At 34.4% G+C, this 7,564-nt stretch overlaps 1 non-coding gene across 1 annotated transcript; it reads right to left on the bottom strand.

Moving 5' to 3' along the window:
- Positions 1-6,682: 6,682 nt before the first annotated feature.
- On the bottom strand, positions 6,683-6,786 carry LOC127901555 (small nucleolar RNA R71). The gene has a single exon (XR_008053795.1). It is a non-coding gene; the product is annotated as a small nucleolar RNA R71 (small nucleolar RNA).
- Between the last annotated feature and the right edge of the window lie 778 nt (positions 6,787-7,564).

Below are 7,564 nucleotides of genomic sequence, written 5' to 3' on the forward strand. Positions count from 1 at the left end.
AAAATGATCATAGATATCCAACTATTCTTGCATTACTAGGGATCATAAAATTGGACATGCTCTACTTGATCTTGGTGTCAGTGTTAATTTGCTTCCTTACTCAATATACTAACAACTCAATCTCAATGAGTTAAAACCAACATATACCGCTCTTTTACTTGGTGATAGGTCGATTAAGGTTCCAAAAGGAATAATTGAAGATGTATTAGTCTGAGTCGATAAATTCATATACCTTGTGGATTTTATTGATTTGGAAACGAAACTAATTGCTAATGAATGCAAACAAATTCATGTTATATTGGGTCGACCATTTTTAGCTACTGTTAATGCCTTGATTAATTGCAAGAATGAAGTAATGAATTCATCTTTCGGCAACATGACATTGGAACTTAATGTATTCAACATATGTAAACGACCTCACTACTAAGAAGATGATGATAATGAAAATAAGAAGATTGATCTCATCGAGCTAATCATTGAGGAATACATTCAGCATGAGAATTTTTACAAACTCTGTGGAAATTTATTTTTTTGGTTTTTTTTAATCAAGTAAGGATTTAGATTGTGATACTGCTAACATATGCCCTACACTTGATTATGTGCAAGTACTTACAGGTGATGATGACCAATCAAACTTTGAAGATACGACACAATCTGAAGAACCAAACGAATAGGAAGCACCAAAGCTCGAATTAAAGACCTTGCCGGAAGAATTAAAGTATGCATATCTTAGAGAGCAGCAAATATATCCGATGGTAATTTCTTCCCAACTCACCCATGGTCAAGAAGGTAAGTTACTGGCTGCACTAGAAATGCATGAAGCTACATTTGGTTGGACCTTAAAAGACATAAAAGACATTAATCCTTTAATCTGCACACACCGAATACACTTAGGGGAAAATGCAAAAACAACTCGTCAACCACAAAGAAGACTAAACCCTTATATGAAAGAAGTGGTAAAAAATGATGTCCTTAAACTATTAGATGTCGGAATTAGTTATCCTATCTCTGATAGTAAATGGGTAAGTTCAACAAAAATAGTACCAAAACAATTTGGAATCATTGTTGTAAAATATGAAAAAGGTGAACTAATCCCAACGCGAATTCTATCTAGTTGACGCATGTGCATTGATTATAGAAAATTAAATGATGCCACTAGAAAAGATCATTTTCTCCTTCCATTTCTAGACCAAATTCTCGAAAGAGTAGCTGGACACCCCTACTACTACTTTCTTGATGGCTACTCTATCTATTATAAAATTCTTATAGCCTTAGAAGACTAGGAAATGACCATATTCACATGCCCATTTGAACTTTGTAAAAGACACACCATTTAAATGATTTAACTGCATTTGGTGATTCTTTTGATTCATGTCTTGATAATTTGGAAAGAGTTTTGGAAAGGTGCAAAGAAAAAGGACTAGTTTTAAATTGGAAAAAATGTCATTTCATGACCACCTCTAGAATTCTCTTAGGCCATGTCGTGCCTTTAAAAGGAATTGAAGTTGACAAAGCCAAAGTTGAAGTCTTCTCAAAATTACCCTCACTAAAGAAAATTAGAGAAGTCCATTCCTTTTTAGGATATGCAGGATCTTATAAGAGGTTATAAAAGATTTTAGTATCATATCTATACCACTTTGTAATGTCCCAATAAAAGACACACTTTTTTAATAAACTAAATATTGACAACAAGCATTTGAAAAGATAATTATTCTTTTAACATCAGCTCTAATAATGCAACACCCTGATTGGTCTTTGCCTTTTGACCTAATGTGTGATGCTAGGATTATATTGTTGGCGCTGTTCTGGGACAAAGAAGGGAAGGTAAGCCTTTTGTTATCTATTACGCAAGTAGAACTTTGAATACTGCGCAAATGAATTATACAACAATTGAAAAAGAAATACTTGCTGTAATATTTGCACCAGATAAATTTCGTTCGTATTTAATTGGTTAATCTACTATTGTTTATTCTGATCATGCTACTGTGAGATATTTAATGTCTAAATAGGATGCCAAGCCAAGGTTGATACAATGCATTTTGCTACTTCAAGAATTTAACTTGACAATCAAGGACAAAAATGGCACCAAAAATGTTGTTGCAGATCATCTTTCAAGAGTTAAAAATGAATCTTCAATTCAAATAACACTTATCAATGATTCTTTCCTTGATGAATTTTTGTTTTCTATAAACAAAATGCCTTGGTATGCTAATATTGTTAATTATCTTACAACAGGTGAAATGCCATTTGACTGGAGTTCCCAAGACAAAAAGAAATTCTTAACATAAGTGACAAGCTTTCACTGGAATGATTCATGCATGTTCAAGTACTGTTCTGATCAAATTTTACGAAAATGCATACCAAACGACGAGGTAAGTAGGGTCATTCAATTCTGTCATTCTGAAGCATGCGGTGGCCTTTTTTTTTACAAAAAAGATAGCTGCAAAAATATTACAGTGTGCATTTTATTGACCTACATTATTTAAAGATTCACATGCATTCTACAAAGTGTGCAAAAATTGTCAAATGATAGGTCTATTTCAAAGCGAAACATGATGCCTTTAAACCCTATCATTATCATTGAAATATTTGATTGTTGGGAAATTGATTTTATGGGTCCTTTTCAAAATAGATCAAGGCGATTCCTTGTTGGCACAATGATTACAAGATTGTGATCGACTTTTTAAAAGAAAGTCTTTTGAGCAGATTTGGAATACCTCGAGCCATTATTAGTGATGGAGGTAATCATTTTTGTAATAAGTCATTTGAGTCCTTAATAAAGAAATATGGAATTACACATAAAGTTGCTACCCTTTATCACCCTCAAACAAGTAGTCAAGCTGAATTAGCAAATATGGAGACAAAATAAATTTTAGAAAAGACAGTTAACCCAAACTGTAAAGATTGGTCTCTTCGACTAACTGATGCACTTTGGGCATATCGTACTACTTTTAAAACATCTTTAGGTGTGTCACCCTATCGGCTTGTTTATGGTAAACCTTGTCACTTACCGATTGAACTTGAACATAAATCATTTTAGGCTATTAAATCTTTTAATTCAAATCTTGATAATGCTGGTAAAGTGCATATATTGCAATTGAATGAACTTGAGGAATTAAGGAATGGTGCATATGAGAATTCTAGAATTATTAAGGTAAGAACCAAAGTTTTTCATGATAAAAGAATTTCTCAAAAACATATGAGATTTGTCAAAAAGTGTTGTTTTATAATTCTCGCCCTCATTTGTTTCCAGGAAAGTTAAAGCCAAAGTGGAATGCCCATTTGTTGTAAAAATGTACATCCATATGGGGCCGTAGAAATTGAGAATCCAAAGGATGGTGTCACATTTAAAGTTACTGGTCAAAGATTAAAATCATATCTAGAACACTAACCATGTGAAGCAGACGCCGAAATCAATTTGAGTGACCCACGAAATCTTTTTTAAGCCTTTTGATTTAACTTTTTGTGAATTGGTTTTACTGTTACTTCACCGTTTGAATTGTTTGATTTTTTTCTTCTATGTCTTCAATGAAGTGCATTACGTTATTTCTTTTTTTAAGTGTGTAGTTTGACAATTGTGTTTTAACTTACCATTTTTATACATATCATGAGTACCTACAAGAAAAGGATTCTTTTCAAAAATCTTAAAGAACTTTTACATGTAAAATTTCACTTGAGAAACTTACTGCGAGTTTGTAAATCACATCCAATTGAGGATCTACAACCACCAATGTTAGTATCCTCTATTGAAGATCTAGAAACACAACTCAAAGAAATAGAGGATAGTATTTATGAACTGTAATTGGAACTGGAGGTAAATTCAATAAAAGGACGAAGGCGAGTTACATATTTGATTATATTCATTGTGTGCTTTTATTTTGTTGTTCTCCTTCACTTTTGATTTGATTCGTTTCTTTGATTTGTTTTGATTCACTCTCTCGTATAAGTGGCAAAAAACGGTACTTCATGACTTTTTAAGTCGATATTTTCAGTTTCCCACAATAATTGAACCCCAAAATCAAGTATGGAAGAAATACAACATAAATTACATAAGCGATTTCTTTCTCTCTCCTAAAGTGCTCTTAAGAAGATTTACAAAGCTCGTTGTGAACGACTGCGTTTGTTAATGATCAATGAGATTCCTGCTAACATTCATTGGTCAATTGATGTAAAGGTCCGACTTGCAAGTGAGTTTTTTGATCCATTTGTTTCCTATATGCATGGTTTTGGTAAAAGCACATTTGCTAAAAACAGAAAAGCTAAGCGACTTGGCTCTAAATGTCCTCACTGTGTAAAACTTACTTGCAACAAACTACGTTGTAAAACTTTAGGAATGGTTTCTGTAAATTGTGAAGAAAAAATCAAATTCGTTAAGGATGGCATAAGTAAAGAATCGTTAGATGATATCTTATGATCTCATTGTTGAGTATTAGAAAATGCATATTTATAAAGGAGAAAACCGTTATTTTACATTTTAAGTCTTACTAACAACCCTTACTTTTATATATTTAACCTTCTTGTGATTTAATTACATGTGTTTTATTTTAATTAAGTATTTTATGTATTTTAGGGGCATTATAGTCATTTCACAATAAAGGAGAGATCAGACGGCAAAACGGACATCACTTTTGAACTCAGGACGGTCGAAAACCTTAGGAGGAGCATAAAAGGAAAAATGACACTATTCACATGTACGGTACTATTCACGTGTACGGTACTGTATACGTTACTGTTCACGACACTGTTCACATAGACGGATGATGACGTGGCATTGACCGATGATGTGGCATTGACTGATGAGGTGTCACGATCCTGTTGGACTAAAATTCTTATGTACTGTTGATGGTGACGTGGCAGCATATCAGTGGACGAAAAATCTCGCGTACGGTGCATGCATCACACAGGATTATTTTCAACCAAACCGCGTTACTGTTCATCCGGGTCAAACCGCGTTACTGTTCAAAGTCGGGTCAAACCGTGTTACTGTTCATCCGCGTGGTCAAACCGTGGACTGTTGACTGATGACGTGGCGCAATCCTGAGCGTCCAAACTATTTTTAATCCGATGGCCATGATTTACTCCATGTATCTATAAAAAGGGGGCCTCCCCCCCCTAATTTGATATCTCTGAATCCATTTTTGGGATCCATTTTCTGTAATTCCTTCTCCATCTTGTATTTTCTTCGTATTTTAATAAATTTCCATTTTGCCCCTAGTTCAATTATGAGTGGCTAATTTTCTTTCAAGCTTGGGTTGAAGGTGAAGTCTCAACATGTGTCATGGGCTTAATTTGGTAAATTTATTTTCTCTTCCCCTCTAATTTTTGTGGATGTTTTGACTTCTCGTCGACAAATAATAATAGTCTTGTCTAGATACCGCCTTGGTTACACCGGCTCTCTAGTATAAGGTTATTATTATTTGGCACGATAAGCCCTTAGCACCATATTGATTAGAGCGTGGTTCATGAGGTGTGGATTCCCCCCTCATGATTTAATTGGCATTAATACGGATTATTTAGCCCATGATGCATGTTGATACGGATCCAGATACCCAAGTACGTCATTTCAATAGAATTCTCTTCAATTCATTCTCGCCATTTCAATTCCAGTTTTAGAATTTATTCTCGCCATTTTAATTTAAGTTTTAGCATATTCCAAATCATTTCCACCATAAATCCAATCACCCATTTACAAAATTAATTCTACACAATTAAAATCCACCTCCTCGTGGGATCGACACTCGTCACCATAGATCTATACTACAATAGATTCGTGCGCTTGCGAGTACATTAAAATTTGCACAATAAGTTTTTGGCGCCGTTGCCGGGGAGGTAAGTAATTTTAATTCATAGAATTAATTTTTGTGAATAATTTCTTTTATTTGTTTTCTTGTATTTTTTTTTATTATTAAAAAAAAAAAGTGAATCTACATTTAAAGGTTAGTATTTCTTTTCTTTTTCTCTTCTTTAAAATTTTGTAATTTAATTTTCCATTTATTTTTCTTTGTAATTTTTTTTGTTTATCTTATTAATTTAATTTTTAGTTAATTTCTTTCACGTATTTATTTTTGTGTATTTTTATAGAAAGGTTGTAATAGCGCAATAAGGTTAGTATCGTAATTTCTCCCTCTTCTTTATTTTTATTTGTTTTGTTCCCATCTTTATTTTTGTTTTGTTTGCATCTTTATTTTTATTTTATTTATTTTGCATGCATGGTCGTAGGTCATTATTACCTAATCTTGAACCTATAGACCTTGAATTAGAAAAAACACTTCGCACACACAAACACGTTAAAAATAAAATGGATTTACAAGCACCACAGGAGAGGCCATTTAAGGACTATTTTAGTCCCTTAGCTAATTTGAGCACGTCATGCATAAGATACCCAAATGTAGCTGCTAGGAGTTTTGAATTAAAACCTAGTGTGTTAAATTGTCTCCCTACATTTTATGGCCTAGAAAATGAGGATCCATATAATCATTTGAATGATTTTCATGCCATTTGTCAAACATTCAAATATGAGAATTTTTCAGATGATGATGTTAAACTTAGACTATTCCCATTTTCTTTAAAAGATAGAGCTCGTTCATGGCTTAATACATTGCCTGCTAATAGCATTGCATCATGGGAACAAATGGTTACAAAATTTTTAAATAAATATTTCCCAGTGCATAAAACCAATGCTATTCGCAGGGAAATCTCGGAGTTTACCCAGAAAGATGACGAGCAATTTTTCGAAACATGGGAGCGATTCAATGGGCTACTCTTGAAGTGTCCACATCATGGGTACGAGAAATGGCACCAATGCCAATACTTTTTGGAGGGATTATTGCCGAATGTGCAAGAATGGCTAATGGCAACGAGTGGAGGAGAGCTAATGTCAAAAAGTGCATCAGAGATTTGGGAATTCTTCCAGCGACAAGCAGATAATTCCCAACAACGGAGTCGATCACTCAGGACTACTAGAAGAATTAAAGGAGTGAATGAGGTTCAAATTGGCGAATCAAGTTCAGAAATTAAAGAAGTCAAAGCGATAATTGAAGGTCTCTCTCGACAAATAGCATCATTATCGACTGCTAAATCAACAGAGCCACATGACCATGACTCATACTCAGATCAAGCCAATGCCATAGGTGTAATGAGAAAGCCATCAAATTACAACCCATACTCCAACACATATAACCCTGGATGGAGAGACCACCCCAATTTTTCATGGTCTCAAGGATTCCAACAGAATGGACCAACAGCTCCAGCTCCACCAATTCCACAAAATCCTCAAGCCTCTCAGCCCCCATTTAGACCATTCAATCAGAATCAGAACTACTCTCAACCCAGACCATGGGAGGATGCATTCCAAAATTTCAAGAATGTTACTCACTCCACGATTGAGCAACAGAACCGCACCATTGATGGACTACGAAATGAGTTGAGAGCGGGCTTCAACTCACAAGCCCAATCAGTTTCAAGCCTCGAGAAGATGGTGGGACAACTCGCTTCTTCAGTTCAGACCTTGGCAATGACTGTTGAGAAAGGAAAATTTCCAAGTCAACCAGTGCCTAATCCTAAA

The sequence above is a fragment of the Citrus sinensis genome, chromosome 3 (assembly GCF_022201045.2).
Source record: "Citrus sinensis cultivar Valencia sweet orange chromosome 3, DVS_A1.0, whole genome shotgun sequence".
NCBI classification, from domain to species: Eukaryota; Viridiplantae; Streptophyta; class Magnoliopsida; order Sapindales; family Rutaceae; genus Citrus; species Citrus sinensis.